This window comes from Dromaius novaehollandiae, chromosome 23, assembly GCF_036370855.1.
Source record: "Dromaius novaehollandiae isolate bDroNov1 chromosome 23, bDroNov1.hap1, whole genome shotgun sequence".
In the NCBI taxonomy this organism is placed as follows: Eukaryota; Metazoa; Chordata; class Aves; order Casuariiformes; family Dromaiidae; genus Dromaius; species Dromaius novaehollandiae.
The window spans coordinates 3,489,988-3,508,658 of record NC_088120.1 but is presented as its reverse complement, the minus strand read 5'-3'; positions in this window follow the sequence as shown (position 1 = coordinate 3,508,658).

The window sequence follows — 18,671 nt, the reverse complement described above, 5'->3', positions numbered from 1 at the left end:
AGAAAGAAGTAAGCAGATGATACTCAGGTTAGGAGGAAACAGTTCTTCCTATTTCTCTCATTTGACCATAGAAGGAGCTGAGGAGTCCGATGCCTAACTTTTAAATGTCTAAATCAGGGCACACTGTCTTTGTGTAATGCTGACCAGCTTTTTATTCAAAGAGTCATTTATGGAAGAGAAGTTAGCAGGAAAGACAAGTTCATGGGACATTGTATAGTAATGTCATGGGACTCACACAGTTAAATGGGGAAGTTTCCATGGCAAATATCACCTTCTATCAGCCAACAAGTTTGGATCTAAAAGGAAAATGAAAACACTCAACTATAACAGCTGTCATTCTTCTCATGATGAAGAGGTTCATCCAAGATGCTGACTTGAATGAAGGCTCTGTACTTTCCTCCTGGAGTCAAAAAAGCTGAGAAGGAAAAAAATCTTGTAGATGATTCAGCTGTGCCTCGGGATCATGTAGCCTGTGCTTTTCAGGTTGTTTTCAGCGTTCTGCACTGTTCTGATTGAAAATTTCTCTCAGTAATTGAAACAGGGCTGTTCAGCCTGATATGAACAGATAGGTGCTTTTTACAGACTTTGGAATGTATCATCTCTTTCCGGTGACACCAGTCACAGGACAAAGTGAAATTCTTTGTCACTCAAAGCTCAAAGTGAAACTCTTCACAGTGAAACTAGACCACCAGGCTGATAAAGAATGGTTCTTCATTTACAGTGTGACATCTGTATTTTCCTTTTAGACAGGACTGAGAGCTTGGAAGTTGCTGTCTGCTTGTCTTTGCCTCAGAAGAGTCCACTGGCAGGGGGAGTAACTGGAAATCATGAGGGAGAGGCCCTGTCTGGGAGCTCACTCATGAATCTGCTATTGCATCATGAAAGATTTAAAGCTGCTTGCTACGCCAAGCAGTGCTGTAGCTTTTCTTCCTCTGACCGTAGTGCTGGAGTTCATCACAAGACTGGTTACAGATAAGGACACTTGCAGCGTGCATCTAAGTTAAGGTGTCTGCTTCCATTTCTCCATGAGTAGATTTGTACCATGCTGTCCTCCCCACACTCCTGGCTGACACTTCCAGGGCTGTAATGATTATTTGCATCTTTGTTGTAATTATTTATGGTGAATAGAAATTTCCGGGTGGGAAGGTGGGATTAACAGTAGCTGCCCACTCTCAGTGAACTCATTGTCATAGGATGTGGGAGTGACTCATGGCCACACTGCGTCCAACTCTCACTGCCTCAGCCCTGATTTGTGCGGCCAGGGAGGAGTTTTGCTTTATGTCGCTTCTGTGTTTTAGCTAAGAAAGGCAAATGATTCCATTTTCAAAGGACAGTGTTAGTTGAAGGGTGATATTCATCTGACTGGGAAGGGGTCAAATACAATTTTAGATGCCCTAAGGCTTGATAATGACTCAGATGACTACCCTTGCCAAATAAACAGTTCATCTTCTGGGGAGCAGGGCAGCTCAAGCTATTCTCCAGAGGCACTTATACCCTTTTTTGCTAGTCCAACGGTATTTACATTCCTGCCCTCATGCCCATGAAGTTCCCAGAATGAAAGGGTCTGTGAAGACCCACAGTTCAGTTTTCATTTGGAGAAGTCAGTATTGCAATTTCACCATGAGCATGAGTGCTATTAGTCACACCAGGACCAAGACTAGGCTCTATAGGTACAACCAGAATGGGAACACTAGGGGAAGAACAATGACTGTTTCTCAGTGTATAAACCCAACACTGTGCATGCTTGGCTGGGCTCTGGGGTTCATAAGAGCATGGGTGGAGAAAAAAGGATCAAGAAAGTGGTATTCTGGTGATCAGATCAAACTAGTATAAGGCATACTAGGTTAGAGTAGAAATGGACAAATTAAGAGAAGAAATATCCATTGAGAACTATAAAATAGAAGGAAAACAGCTCTAGCTTAGGAATTCCCTGAGTTGCAAATTGCCATAATCTGGCAGAGTATTCTGAGGAAAAGTCACTCAGCACTTGCCCTGTTCTTAAACTCTTCCCTCAGCCCCTTTGTCACTGCCCCCACTGTTGGACAACTAGAGAGGAATGAAAGCCCTTCTCTGAAAACTCAATGGCCCCTCCTGAGAAAGGGGAGCCACAGAAGCTGCAGGAAAGAAAGAATAAAAAGAGGAACAAATGAGAAGACGAAAGGATCAAACATTACATGAAGGGAACCTCAGAGTGATGATGGTCATAGCACCCCAGACAGCACCACCCAGTGACAGGGTGGCATTCAGGGAACTGATGGAAGGCTCCTAGGGATTCATGCAAAATGAAGGATAGCTCTAGGTAGGGGAATACAACTCAACCTGGCCCTAAGCCCTCTTTGTTAAGAGAGATCATAAAGACTGAAAAGATCATGCATTGTTGTCACCAATGTACAAGAACCAGGACATACTATGAGGACTTAATAGCCAGCATTCCTCCTCTAGGTCACTACAAGTGATCCTGAGCAGACTACCTGGTCACAGAGGTCTCAGAGCTTGTGAGGATCTGACTACAAAAGAAAGAGTGAAACACACAAGGGAATGACTATGAGTCCATTTTGTTTAAATAAATACACATTCTCCTCCTATATCATTTCAAATTGAGTTTTGCTACACTGATGGTTACAAGTCCATGCTTTGTTCACTCCTTGGCTGATAGATATTTAGTGCATCATGAGTATTTCTTTGTTCTGATTCACTGGAGTAGGTTTCAAAGTGGCATATGTCAGTGTGTGGCTTCAAAATGGTATAGATATGTTGGTCAGTGTTGTTCTCCCTCTCTTCAGGCTAGAAGGAACCTCTGGATGTCACCTAATCCAACCTCCTGCTCCAAGCAGGGCTAACTTCAAAGCTATGGTGGGTTGTCCAGGGCCCAGTCCAGTCAAGTGTTGACTGTCTCCCAGGATGAAGACTTCACAGCCTCTGGACCCCTGTCCTAATGCTTGACCTCTCTCACTGTAAGTTTTTCCTTCTAGTTCTCTGCCTCTTGCCCTTTCACCATGCACACCTGAGACAAGTCTTGCTCCATCTTCTCTATAAACCCATCAGTTAGCTGAAGACTGCAGTTAGACCCCCATTTGCTTTCTCTTTCTAGGCAAAACAAGTCCAGCTCCTTCAGCCTCTCCTCCTATGTCATGTACTCCAGTCCCCTAATCACCTTAGTGCCTTCCATTGGATTCTCTCCAGGCCTGTTGCCAATACAATATACTCCATCCAGAAAACTGCTTCACTCTAACTCAGTGGAAGAACACAGCTGGTAGAAGCTTCCTCTCCCCTGAGGAAGGACATTGCTGGTTTATCTGTATCAGAAACTCTTTGTATGTGTAGATAAGGCCTGTGACCTCATGGAGTTTCAGCAAGTAAACGTAACTTCTTGGAAGTTTGCAGCTTTTCTCAGTCATCTTTTTAACTGAGAAAATTTAACTGAGGAAAAGTGCTTGGTGTGGAGAGAGGAAAGCAAGGTGTCTAAAGAGAAGGAAGCGCTGATAGGGCTCTCTATTACAGTCCTTTACAAGATTGAGAATAAACACTTTGTAAAGCCAAAATATACCTTCTGTAGTGAAACAGTGCCTGAAGAACTCTCAGTATACCAACATCCCATTGTGAGGTTTAGAATGTGACAAAAGCATGGAATTCAGAGGAAAACGATTCATGCAGGAAAAGTAAGTACTGAAAGTTCCTTCCTTTATTTTGGAATGTCCAACTCTTCATTTCAGTTTTCAGTGCTAAAAGTGAGGTGACATCAAATACCGAAGAGTAGAGAAAAGTCTCGAACCAAAAGGAGGGGCCTCTCTTGTTGTGTCTGCCTTCTTTAGACAAAGTCTCTGACAAGAAGCAAATTATACTTTGTTGACTGAAAACACACAGTTTAGGCACACACTAATTAGAAGGGTAAACCTCAAGGGAGGATACTGCTAGCTGCAGAAAAGGTAGATGTAAATTAGCAATGGCAAAATTAGGCTGAAAATTAAGAGGGTCCTATGTATTAGTGTTCTGACCACAGTTTGGAGCTGTAGTTTAACAGGGATCAGAAAGATAGTTTTGAGATACCTTTTGTAGTTCTCATGGTGACATCAACCTCTCCTAGTTCTCCTCCAGTTTCTTAGCAGGTTTTACAGAGGAAAAAAGCATTATCTCTGTTTACATAAGCACACGGATCTGACTGTGATACATTCACAGGAAGCTGCACCACTGATGAGGAAGAAGATATTTTTACTTTGACACTATACAGGCCATAGCCATTTTTAATGTCATTTTCCTTCTTCTGAGGGAGGGTGAATTCAAGCAATAGTTTTCATGCTGTTTAGAATTAATTTGAATTTCTTTGTCCACTGACTCTCCCATCAATTCGATGATGTCACTTTGCCAGCAGAGACAGGTCTGTGACAGTTCCCAACTCTTTGAAAGCTTCAACCAGAGCAGCAAAATAACTCCAATCTCACAGATACTTGTCTCCACTTCTGTGAGTGACACTGGTGTTCAGTATAGCATAGAAAACATCAAGTAAACCATAAACTAGTTTGTGCATATGCATATGTGCTACAGAGCTCTTTATTACCTGTTGCCACTTCTCCTTTCAGCTCAAACAAATACAAACACTCCCCAAACATGTCTGGAAATGTTAAATAATTAATCAGCATCTCAAACTTCCCTGGGGAGTCATGGTAGTCATGGGAGGGAATCAACAATGCTCTAATATATTTGTTTGATCTTGATGTAGATCAGGACCAGAGCAGGGCTCAGAATCAAGGATCCTGGACTTACTCCTAAGACTGGAGACCCAACACTCTCCTGCCACTGGGAAGGAGAGCATCTATTTTGTCTTTCGATTGCCTTCCAGCTCCAGAAACAAGGGAAACCACACTATGAAAATCTTCATGATTTTAGCCTTCCTTCTGCATCAAGGGAATAAAATCCTGAGCCCGGAGCAATCAACAGTCTAGCCAATACTGTTGAGGCATTCACTTGAGGTACTGAAGAAAGAGCTGTAATTCTCCCTCTCTGGAATGTGTCCATAACTTTCCCCCATCCTGGAGTTCAGCTGCCTGGGTCCCAAGCACCCAAGGCCCAGCTGCATGACCTTGGCTCAGATTGCAGAGGAAATTACTAAGCTGGAACAGTGGTGTGAAAATCTTAAAGTAGAACATTCATGATAGGAAACATAAAATTAGAGAAGTAAGTTTGCTGAGATGGGGATCAAGGACCCGAGAGGAAAAACACCAACACAGAAAGGTATAAAGTCATCAAGAGAAAAAAACCAGCCAAGTCAGTGTCAGCAGAACTTAGGCTCGATTCCAGGAAGCTGCAGAGGTCAACTCATGGCTGCCTGGCCAGCAAAGACTCTTCGGATGTGTTATTGGGGTAGTAAACAGACTAACGCTTAGCCTAATAGCTTGTTATATATTAGCTGTCTGTTGTGTGTGTTAGCCACTAAATAATTGCTTTATATTTCAAAACTGTATATCATCTGCTTGCAGAGTCTCTTTGCATACAGCTAAAGGTTGTAGGAAAGGTTAAATCTCTGATCTAAAGAAGAGAGAACAGAAATGAGATTTTACATTACATGTGATGTTCTCACCACAGAGCTGAGCTGGAGGGGTTTTGTTTTTGTCCAGAAAACAGACATACCTATGCAAACCAGCACTGCCTGTTCCTATGCAATGTCGGTTTTGAAACGAACTGAGATAAGCTCATAAAAATGCTATTGGAAACTCTTCAACTTTCTAACTTGTATCTTCAGTTAGCAGGCTCAATTTGAAGAGGAAAAATGAAATCAGGCCACGTGAAAGTCAAATAAATGGAGGCAAGGAAGAGACTCAATAAAGCTGTATTTATGTCCCACAGTCCAAGGAAAAGGGCCAGATCTTCTCCTAAGGACATCCCTCAGACAGCACCAAATGGCTGCAAACACACCTGAGTTATATTGATGTACAGCTACAACTGCTCCACGTCACAAGAGCCTGTAGGCCCAGACTGAGCACCATCAAAACACTTAGGACTTTGTCACCCCTACCAATGCAGCTATAAATCTTTTTTTTTTTTTTTTTTCTCCAGTGATAAACTGAAGAGTAAACTCGTTTCAAAGGCTCCTTTATCTGTAGATCTGCTTGTCTTTCTGGTGCACTTTCATATTGTCTCTGGGCAAATGCACAAATTCCCACTGTGCCTCCCCCCCAAAAAAAGATAACACATCTCAAAAAAGAATAGTTGCATTATTTTCCTAAGCAGGATATTCAATACAGGATATTAAATACAACAGTGATTTTGACCTTATAAAGCATGAGTGAAATGAGCTATAGCTGTTATTAGGCAAGAGAATGTCTGGGTGATCAATGTCAGAGGGAGAAGAAAAATGTATTCTTTTCCCTTTTTTTGAAAATATCCGAAGACTAATTTTGCGCCCCAAACTCTGTTTTTCACAAGTCAGTCTAATGAAGGCCACGAGCCAAAATCTTCATTTCCAAAAAGCTTTTCTGAGATGAATCAATGCTTGTGAAAAATATCTAACACCGCAGGAAGCCTGCAAGGGCAGGACAACTAATTTACAGCACATTTTTCATGTGCTAAAAGGTAAGAGGAACCTGGCCTGCAATTACGGCATCCGAGTTCCCCAGTCCTCTTGAGTACCTGACAGAACACCAGCTCTGACCAGCTGCACACTTGAGATCAGTTTGGATCGTCTGCTACAAAGGTCTACAAGCTTCCTTGGAAGTATTTCTTGCCCTGGGGGTGGAATTTATTCCTCAGTTGGAAATATAAAAGCACCAACCTCTTTCCTTGCACTTTAAATTGCACCAAACACATTTCCACCCACAAAACAACACCCACATTGTTTGGAAAGGAAATAAACTGAGAGGCATCTTCTCTAGACTTTCAAAGAAAAGCTATTGTAAGTGATGGTGTCTCGTTCTGTCTCTAGGGAGTTCTGGAGGCTCCAAAGATTGACCATGAGTCCTCTCCCAGTTGGGAAGTGAAGTGATGTTGTAGGGAATGTGTTTTTTTTGCATAAGATTCAAACTATGGTGGTGCAGTCTGAAAATCCACCATTTCACTTTCATTTGTAAGTGAGCTCCAGGCCAAAGCTGCTAACTTTATGACTTCTACAAAGCAAAGCCTCTCCAGTTTTAAGAACATATTCTTCTGAAGATGAACTCTAGGCAGTAACAGGCAGCTGGGTTTCCTAAACTTAGATTTTGCCAGGGATAAATCCTGGGCCTTGTACAGAATCCATTATATCAGGAAACTGTAACTGTGTTAGCCACAGACCAGACTAAGGACTAAATGGAGGAGGCTGAGATGAAGCCAGTAGGCTGGATCCTACTAGCTTTCTACTTAAAGCCTCTAACTTCCACTTGCTGAATGGAGAATTGATGAGATGCTGCTGTCCCCAGGAGTAGCCAGCTATTTTAGGTGCTGAATTTGGCCAAAAGCCTCTAAAATTTATGAAAAGAGCATAAATTCCTTCTCAGGTTAACCTGAGGGCATCTAAGGCAGACTCCTACTCAGAGTCACAAACTTTCCGAGTTAGGGGTATCAGCAACTCTCAGCCCACCACACTGAGACAACATGGTGCAGATAGCAGAGTTTGGCTATCAGCAGTGCTAAGTGTTCAAAAATCATGAGATTAGCTGTTCTCTGAAAATAATCCAATATGTAAATTGGCTGCCAGAGGGAAATGGAGACAGTTGATTGGCAATGGCTAGATTAAAGTCTGTTTCAGGCCAAATGATGTGGCAAAGGGTTTGTGACTTTACCATTGTCATTTCAAGTCCTTGGACCTATTTGAATTGCTTTTATATAAGTGGTTTGTCTAATATGTGAACAAAGCTAATGCTTCTTCAGCTGGAATTAACACTCTGGCTCTCTAAACTTCAGATGCAGGAAGCCTATACTGCTAAAGGCATGGAAAGGCACGGGGTGATGAGCCCTAGATCCCAGACAAGGTGATAAAAGTGTTCTCTGCAGCAGGCTGTCCATGCCCATCCAGCAAAGCACTCAGCCCATGTCTCCTCTGGACCATGGGTGGTGGCCTCCACGGCTTTAGGACACCACCATTATCTTGCTGTGGTTACTCCTGTTCCAGCCACCTGAGATAACATGAAGGTCTACAGCGCTGCAGCTTGCCAGAATGATGTTTCACAGCACGGCACAGGGGACAAGGCCCAGGCCGGTGCAGCCTGGATCGCCCTGCAGGAGAGGGGCAGACACGCACCCCCGCCGCACCCCTCCAGGACAGGGGGGCCCCAGGAGGCAACGCCTGAGCCTGGGCTGCCTGGGGCAGGAGTAAGCACGGCAGCGGCCGGCACGGACACGGCCCCCAGGGACCCGAGTTACTTGGCAGCGCGGAGGCCTGCTCCCTGCCCCAAACCCAGCCGGGCTGGCCTGTCCCAGGGCGGGCGGCAGAGCCAGCCCGGCCGGCCAGCATCCTCGGGGCGCCCCTCGGCCCGGGACGCCCGGCGCCGGCCAAGCGCAGCCCCGCCGGAGCCTCCCTCCGCCCCGGCGGCGCCCCCGCAGGGCCGCCCGCGCCCCTCCGCCCGGCGCCGGGGCCGAGCCAGCCGCGCCGCCGCCGGGGAGCGGCCCGGAGCCCGCGGCGCGGCGGAGCGCGGCGGAGCGGGACGCGGCGGCGGCGGCGGCGGCGCAGCGAGGCCGGTGCTATTTAGGGCGGGCGCGGCGGGCGCTGCCACAGCGAGGAGCCGCCGGACGGGCGCGGGCTGCGGCGCGGAGCGGAGCGGAGCGGCAGGTGAGTGAGTGAGCGCCGGCCGCGGGGCCGCCGGGGCGATGCCGGCGGGCGGGCGCCCCCCGCCGCGCTCCCTCCCTGCCTCCCTCCCTCCCTGCCTCCCTCCCGCCGCGGGGCCGCTGCCGCCGCGGTCCGGCCCGGCGCGGCGGGGCGGGGAGCGCCCGCGGAGCCCCGCTGAAGTTTGCTGCCGCGCTCTCCCCGCCGCCCGGCCGCCCCGCTGCAGGGGAAGGGCCGCCCGGCGCTGCCCGCCCCGCCGCTTGACGGCCGTGCCCCGTCCCCGGCCCGGTCGCGGCTCGCGGGTGCCCCCTCCCCGGCCCAGCCCCGCCGCCCCCGCTCCTGAGGCCGCTGCACGAGGAGCAGGCAGAAGACGGAGGTGAGGCCCGGGGTTGCCGTCCCGGCGTCGCGGGGAAGCAGGGAATTACCCCGGCAAAGCTCCCTGCTCGGAGTGTGTGCGCCAGAGCCGGCGGGGAACTGGGAATTAAGCAGTGCTGGACAGTGGGAAGTGTGCGCACGTTTGTCTTTAAGGCAGGGCTTTTCTCTCAGAGGTAATTTTCAGTTTAAAATTAACTGCATTTAGATATTGCAAATCTCTTTCCTAGGCTACATGGTGATATTTGGTAAATGAAGTGATCTGCTTTGGAGGTGTAATTTCGAGGTGAATTGCTCGGGGCAAGGTTTGGGTGGCCGTGTCTGAGATTGGTCTCGCGATAGTTGTCTCGGTATTACTCCACATTGTCCTAATTTGTACCACAATTGACCCATCTGCCTAGCTTTTCTTTCACACTTTCTTCAGGTATGATGGTGACCAAATGTCACCTCCATTTGTGTGCTGGCACAAAGCCAGGTGCCCTCATTAGGAAGTTTTACTCCTGGAATCGTCCTCACCCCTCGCTGCTATAGCTGCCATGCTCAGGTACCTGCTTGGAGCTCACCTGGGATTTTCAGAGCAAAGCCACTGTTTTCTCAATGGACTGTCACCATATGTCACACATTATAGGAAATAATGCAACAACCTTTGGGATGAGCTTTTGTACTACAGCAAAGAGCAGAAGGTCCAGCAGAATTATAAACCAACCAGGGAAAAAGACCACCAGCAATGCCTTGCTGTCACGAGATGGTGCTGATTTTTCAGGATACCATGGACAGCAGTGCATGAGACATGAACAAGGACTTCAAGGAGACTAAAGTTCCAGAAGCCGGTCTCTTTTCCAACTGTGAGCCTGAGATAAACCCCAAAGAAGAAAGTAGTTTCACAAACCTAAGTGGACACCTGAACTAGACAGTGGTGGGAAGGCATCTTTGCCAGTAATTGTAACTTGCTTATCACAGTACTGTTGTCAGCAGTGTTAAACGGGTTATTCTAGGAAATAATGTCTAGGATCTATGAGGTTTTTCAAGATAGATTTTTTTGTTTGCCCTCCAAAGTTAAGATGGCATCATAACAAAGGATTTAGGCTGTGCATCATGCATGGCTCTGAAATATTAAAATGAAGAAATATCAAGCAAATTGACAATCTGCTTTCTTTCATGTTGCCTTTAACGTTTCTTTCTTTCTTCAGTCGCAGAATGTTCTGTCTCCCTTGCAGCTGATGGTCACCCCATGTATCACACTTCTGATGGACTGGAAGGAGTTAAAAACTGAGCATGTGTAATGCAGGAATGTTTGAGTAAATGGCAGAGAATAAGGAAATGAAAAAATAAAAACTGCTCTGTGGTTTGAGTGATGCTGGTCTGCAGCTTTCTTAGAATTCTGTGAAGTATATTTTGTAAAGTGAGATGTGAAAATGCAGAGAAAGATTGTGAGGGGCCTGGCTCCTTTCAGTGCCTAACAGAGAATAAGCATGATGGCAGTGCAGTGTCCTGACCTAAACACAGTACAGAAAGCAATTGCAAAGATAACTTTCTTCCAGTATTTATATTGCAAGGCAACACAGTCTTCTTGGAGCCATTTGCCAAGCTAGAGTTGTCCTACAGCTTTGAGGAGAGCCATCCTGATATAAAAAGTTGGCATAAAACATTGACACGGGTCTTTCTTCTGCCTTTTGAGTAAAGACTCCTTTCTGCCTCCTTGGTGATGTAGCTCAGGGATACATCTAAAGAGAGACACCCTTCAGAGGGCACATAAAGTTATGAGTTCACCTTTCATGATTCCCAAAGTTGCAGTGCATGAGCCGTCTAAGAGGTTCCTTCCATCTGTCCTACCAGCTCACTTCCTGCCCATCACTAACCCTACATAAGCACAGAGACATTGTGCAAAAGAGGAGATAGAAACTTTACCATCTCTGAGCTCATCCTAACTGGGGTGGCTAAGGGAGTTGTATTCTAAACCAGGGGGAAAAATAAGCCTAATCTTTACCATAAATACTGTAACTGGAACAATAACTCTTCAGTTTCTTGTTTGCTTCAGTTCCTGTATGTGAAGAGCTCTTAACTTGCCCTATATTGGAACGCCACTTCATTGTGCCTTACAAGTGTCCAGGAATAAAGGGAACAAATATTGTATGTCAGGGGACTTTGTATCTTAGAGACTGAATAAGAAGGCAAAGGAGTGCAGGGAGAGGAGAGGGCAGAGAATTAGTAGGAGTTCACACTGAGAAAGCCAGGGACATGTGGAAAGAGCTGCTGGGGGTGATGCAGAAACAGCATCTATGTAGGGAATATTTTTGTACAGTGCTTCCTGCCCAGCACAGTCCTAGGAAGTACTCCTTCCTCCTGTTCATGCTAGGAAACAGTGAAGACCGGGAATCCTGGCACACCAATGATACTCTTCCAGTTACAAGCGGTAGTATCATTCCTTACCATCTGTGCTTGAAGGTAATAACAATTATCTTAATTCCTCTGCCTCTGTGGACTACCACAAAGCTGAGTCCCGAGCCTGTTCCACATGTGAACTTGGATGTTCTGTAAAACTTGTGCTGTCTTAGGTTTTGATTAATTTTTAATTGGCTAAGTTTACGCTATATTGCAGCCAATAAAGATTCTTATGACTTGCACTCTTTAATACAGAGAAAAGAGCCCTATTAATCCATTTTGCTTCCTCGGTGCTGGATTGACTGTTGGAAATGACATTCCAGAAAGATTGTTTAACCTGTTTTTAAAGACTTCCAGTGAAGGAGATGTCACAATGTCCCCAAGCAATCCATTCAAGAGTTTTACTGGCTTTACCATCTGCAAGGTTTTCCTAATGGCTAACGTCAGTCTTACTTGCTGCAGTTAAAATCCTCTCCTTTCAGTGATATTGGTCATAGCCATGGCCTTGTTCCTGAGGGCTAGAAGAAAGCAAATGTCACCCCTATCTTTAAGAAGGTCAGGAAGGAGGATCTGGGGAACTACAAGCCAGTCACTTTCACCTCAATTCCTGGGAAAGTGATAGAGCGACTAATCCTGGATACTGTTTCCAGACACATGAAGGACAAGGTGATCAGGAGTAGCAAGCATGGATTTACAAAGGAGAGATTGTGCTTAACCAATCTGATAGCCTTCTACGATGAGATGACTGGCTTGGTGGATGAGGGGAAAGCAGTAGATGTTGTTTGCCTTGTTTTTAGTAAGGCTTTTGACACTGTCTCCCATAGACAAGCTGATGAAGCGCAGACTAGGTAAGCGGTCAGTGAGGTGGATTGAAAACTGGCTGAACTGCCTGGCTCAGAGAGCTGTGATTAGTGGCATGAAGTCCAGCTGGAGACCAGTCACTAGTGGTGTCCCCCAGGGGTTGACACTGGGGCCAGTACTGTTCAACTTATTTATCGGTGACCTGGATAATAGGACCAAATGCACCTTCAGCAAGTTTGCTGATGATACAAAACTGGGAGGAGTGGCTGACACACCAAAGGGCTGCGCTGCCTTTCAGAGGGACCTCGGCAGGCTGGAGCAATGGGCAAGGAGAAACCTCACAAAGTTCAACAAAGGGTGGTGCAGAGATGTACATCTGGGGAGGAATAACCCCATGCACCACAACAGGCTGGAGGACAAACAAGTTGGAGAGCAGCTCTGCAGAGAAGGACCTGGGGGTCCTGGTGGACAAGCTGAATATGGGCCAGCAATGTATCCCTGTGGCAAAGGCAGCCAATGGTATCTTGGGCTGCATCAGGAAGAGTGTTTCCAGCAAGTCGAGGGAAGTGATCCTTCTCCTCTACTCAGCACTGGTGAGGCCACACCTGGAGTACTCTGTCCAGTTCTGGGCTCCCCATGACAGGGGAGAGAGAGCTACTGGAGTGAGTCCAGCAAATGGCTGCTAAGATGATTAAGGGACTGGATCATCTCTTATATGAGCTGAGGCTTAGAGAGCTGACACTGTTTAACCTGGAGAAGAGAAGACTGAGGGGGAATCTTATCAATGTTTATAAACATTCCATGAGAGGGTGCAAAGAGGATGGAGCCAGACTCTTTTCAGTGGTGCCCAGCGACAAGGCAAGAGGCAATGGGCACAAACTGAAACACAGGAAATTCCGTCTGAACACAGAAATTATTTATTTACTGTGAGGGTGGTTGAACAGTGGAACCAGAGAGATTGTGGAGTCTCCATCCTTGGAGATATTCAAAAGCCATCTGAATAGGGTCCTGGGTAACCAGCTCTAAGTGATCCTGCTTGAGCAGAGGGGATGGAGCTAGTGATCTTGAAAGGTCCCTTCCAAACCCAACTATTCTCTGATTCTGTGATTCTATGGGGAATGGACTATTCCTTCTCTCAACTTCAGCTGTGTCCTTTCTAGCCCAGATATCCCTCTTCATTCAGTCTATCCTCATGCTTTAGCTTTTCTGATGACTCCCACTGCTGTCCTCTGACCTTTATTGATCTGGTCCATATCTTGCTTGAAACAAAGTGCCCGAAGTTAAACCTGGGGTTCCTATTTGACCATGCCCAAGGTGAACAGAACAAGATCTATCCCAGGACCTATTCCTAGTTATGCATCTACCAAAGTGTTTGCCATTTTGCAGGGGTACAGTGTTGCTGACATTGCTGAGAGGGCCTGTTGATCCTGTTACCTAGGCAGTTGCTCTCAATCACATATAAGGGCAGCTGCTCATTTTTGCCTAAACTAAATACTTTATACTTGTTCTTACTGAATTTAATCTTAATCTTGTTCTGTAGTATGCTGGAACCTCTCCAGGGTCATATTGCTGGAAGAAGCATGCCATCCACTTCATTAACCAAGTCATTGCTGAAAACAGTAACAATTATTGGACTTCCCTGTTCCCATCACAGCAGAATTAGAGCATGTATTAGATTCTGCATGTGTGTAGATAAATGCCTGTGTGCTTCCTGAGACATCTGGCTGCTGGCTCTAGATGAGTATATTCAGCCAATAATTGTTGTCTGTTACTGAATTGCCTCCAGGAAGCGTAAGGCTATGTCACATTGAATTTATTTACTGGGTGGAGAAGCGCTGGATTTAAGGGCAATGTGTTGCCCTCTGAAGGTACTTTGTTCCCTATGTTAGGTATTGGCTACTCTGATTAAACATCTGTAGTGTCTGTAGTTAGGCAGATGAATCCCACCATCATAGTTTGTCTTTTTAAGACTTGACCATTTATTTAAGTGCAGGTATTGGTATGTCAGCCAGTACCTTCCAAGTCCATCTACAGGCAAAGCTGTAGGATTCTTTGTGGAAAATTTGTAATTCTACTCACTTTTGACTTGAGAAGAGGGCAAGCAAGGAAAAAATGGCTAAAGCACGAAGTTGAAATTTGGTGCATGTGGATGGCCCTGAGAAATCCCTATGAACACTGCCCCATTGTGCTCAGAGATGAAATCTCGTGGGAATGGCTCAGCACACTGAAACTAAGTTAAATAAGGCATCAATAGTTGATCTGCAGAGCACACTGCAGTACTGAACTGAGCAAGGATGGTTTTGATGAGACCTGTAAGAACTTTTTCTTTTTTGTATCTCTATCTAGATCTATCATTATAGATTCCAGCTAATTTTAAAAGGGCCAATGTTTGGATGCACTGGGGTTTTCTAGAGCACTCAGCCTTAGCCTACCTCCCATTGCTCCCATTGAATGAATGCTAACATTTTGTTGACTTAAAAATTAGGGAATTAGAGCATTATTAAACACTTTGGAAAATCCCTGATTCTGAGGACACTCTAGAGGCACTGAGGACTGTAGGAAGCTGTAACAGTGATTTCCCTATCCCTTTCTAAACAGGCTCTAGTTTTTTGGAGCAGGTACTTGGAAGACCCTTGGCTCTGATCTCCCTTCCTCTCTCCAGGTCTCACGTATGTCACTGCTTTCAGATTTCAGGTAGGGTTGATTTTTTTCTAAGGTAGGTGTTTAAATGGCTGAGTCTGAGCTTTTAGACTTCCTTTTCAGGGACTGGAAAGAAATGGGCACAACCTAAAATAGGTTTCTGGGACAGGAGGGAAAAGTAATCTCCATAAAGGGAGCCTGAGATGATTAGCCACTGTTTAGATGTCAGACCTGCCAGGTTAGCATTTTCTGTGGCAGTCAGATCATCAGGACTAGAGTTAGGGTCACTGCACTTGCCCAGGACTCCCACTTCTCAGACACTTGCATATGTCTGTATTACAGGGACAGGTCTGGCCCTGTTTGCAGACCCAAATTCACTCCGTGCCTGCACTGTACAGAGATAAAACTGACAGACCATTGTTGAGCCTCCCAGCACAATGAAGAGAAGACTTGACCCTACATTACCTCTTGACATGGTCTTACGTAACCTCATCTCTGTATGAGGATGTGCTGGGCTTCGTAGGTGCATTCATTTGCCCAGATGTGTCTAGAGGTCAGTCACCTATATTTGAGCTAATTGTCTAAACTACCTTTACAGTTGGAGGAGAGACATCATCATGTGCGGAGAGGGGAGGGATATTAATCACCCTACAAGCAATGATGTGTTCTTTTCTCATGTCGGATAACTTAGGTCAGGTGATTGATTCACTGACATGTAGATACCTGCACAGTACGTATCTGTGATATGTACTGTTCAGTGGTGTGAATCTCATCTGATGTGCTTAATCTCACATCACACTGTATTTCATCAGCCCTTACAATTCCACTTAATATATGACATTGAATAATAATGGGAGAGGAAATATGAGAAGGAAAAAAATTATTGGAGATTTTGCATTGTGCATGTTTGGCATCAAAGACTTTAAGACTGAGAGCGCATAGCTAATGCTAGAGCTAAATGCTATTTCTGCTCCTTCTGAAGAAATTATTGGCAATGTATTATAGAGAATTCTGTACTTCAGCATTTAACAGCCTCACTGCTCACTAAATCCTTACTTTTCTCTTTGATAAGTAATATTTAGCTAAAAAGTGTAACAGCAATTGTAAGTTGGCAATAAGAAATGGGTTGGATAGCCAGTACACGCTGGCTGTGTATGTAGGCGAGCGATGCAGAGCAGCGACACTTTTTGAAAGCTGAGCAAAAATAGAAATTGGGGGAGGGGGGTGGAGAAGGGGGTTAAGCATTGCCAGTATTTGCTTCCTAAATAGAATTTAAACGTACTTGCTTACTTAGGAATAGGAACTGTTTTGTATGCAATTTAGCATATAGAGTACTGCTCTCTATATCAATGAAAGAAAATAAACACACCTGTTTTACTCTGGAATAATTACGACAGTACAGACAGTATAGATACAGCTGTGCTGCATGAACCATGTTAGAGTGAATATATGAAGTGTCTTCTGTACTTTCCGAGCTTTTTCTCTAGAAATATGAACTTTTTTGTACCAGCTCCCTTTATAGACAATGAAGAGAGACACTCAGGCCAAAAAAGTCAATTTATCCAACCTGTTGCTTGCCTAGGGTGACCAGCTTTAACTAAATTTTAGATATCAAAGGAGATTGAGATGAATCTCACCTTAACTTTATTGTTTTCCTCTGATATGTCATTGAAGTAGGGGACAAGGAGAGGAAACTTTGAAAATGGCACTCATATTACTCACTTTATAACCAATGGAAAATGTTCTATCCATAGCAATGGAAATAATACACCAGTATAGACTTAATGTAATAACACAAAGAAAAATAAATTTCCTAAGGAAAAACTTAAAAAACTTACATTTCATTATATTATGGTTAACGCACTGCAATGTTATTGGTCAACAGCTAATCTATACTTATGGTATACAAGTTTTGTAATTTCACAATATTGGTTAGGCAACTGAACTCAGAAATGCTGATGAAGGCATTTCACAGCAAAGACAGGTCAGGAAGGTGCGAAGTAACTATGACTGGAGTACAAGAGCTCTGTTTCTTGAAATATATTAATGTATTAAAAAATCATTTGGTGTTGATGCAAAATACACCTGACATCTGAAAAACATCTTGAATAATGGTGTAGCCAGTAATGCAGTGGCCTTGCTACTCCCTGACAGCTTGGGAAATTCAGATGCAGGCTCATGCTCCTATTGACTGAGCTCAGGGTCTGAAGAGTATTTGCACAGGTACTTGCATAAAAAGGAATCAAGATCTTGTGGAAAATGTTGGGGTGCAATCAGTAAGTGGAAGCTCTGCCTCAAATGCACCAAGGTGTGAGCAGACTTGTGCATGGGTGCATATGCCTGCACTGGCAGGTGTGTTCACGTGCGTGTATACTACCTGCCTGACATGTAGGTAGGAGGAATTTACCCCTCATGCCATGTTGCCAGAGGTACCAGTTGAGCAGTGGCCCCGTGAGAGGCACTGGGAACAAAACCTCATGCTGTGAAGTGGAACCCTGGGCGCACAGGCCTGCTTAGAGGTTAGGGAGAGGAATGCGTCCGAGACCATGGGGAGTCTGTTTTTCCTCTAGCAGCTAAAGTGGTCTGGCTCGCTACAAAGTTGAACCTTGTTCAGTCTTCCCTGGCTGGAATACGAGATAGTGGAGGGAATCAAGCTGGAGATGTATGAAACATTCCCCTGCTGCCCACATCAATGGGTGAGACCAGAGGAGCAAGGAGAGACCCAGCTGTAAGTGCTGAGTGACTTTACTGTGACCTTCAGAGTTGCCACTTCCTGCAAGTGCTTTTGGCTTCTGCCACAATCTGCGATTTCCAGCTTGGGCTCCTTGCTGGAATGGAAAACAAATGAGCAATTGCACTCATTACTCTCTCTTAGGGACAGCTTTTCTCAGGGCAACAGGGCTACTTTTGTAGATGCCCCTTGTTAAACTGTATCCCATGCTGTGATAAAATTCACTGCTTGTGAAAACAAGCATTTTGTTTTGCTCTAGGTGGAGCTCCTATATTCACTGTTGAAAACATTTCCCTGTCATATCAGTATACTTTATGTATCTATATTCAAGATTACTCTGCTTTCTTTTCAAGGCGTTACCTCTAAGTTCAAATGGCATGTTAGCTTGTGCATAGCAGACAGCAAGTAACCAGGCTCTCATTATAATTATCCCCCCTAAATTGCTTTTCTTCTTTATTGTGATGGCAATGTGGCAGTATTTTTAGTGCAGAGTGCTGCCTAAACCTACTTTATGGTGCAGAGTGCCTACGCATTTTATTTATTTTCAGGTTTATTCTGTTTCATCTGTAGGCTTTTCTGAAATGTTATTCCCTCCTGTATATATTCCAGGCAGCTTAATCCAAAGCCAGGAAACCAGTTAGGATTATGTTTACTTCCAGACTATGTCTAGTCCTTCATACGGATGTATGCAAACCTACTTATGTTCCATTTTACAGACTTCTCCAAGTCTTGACTTTTACACAGCTACTGCATTTTCTGTGGATTTCAGTTTTTAGTGAATGTGCTGTGGCATTGCCTTGTTTCCCTCCTGGAATCTGCATTCTGAATGGTTATGATATATGGACTGAGCTATATCTTCTTCTAAATTTATTTCATGATGTTTAAACAGGTCTCTACAGTTTGGGTTCTGGTCTCAAACTGGGACTCCACTGCTTCCTGCTTGAGTCAACTGTTCCAAATATGCAATAAATTATTCAAAAGTTTCTCTCTCTTTTTGAGTTCTCCTATGAAACA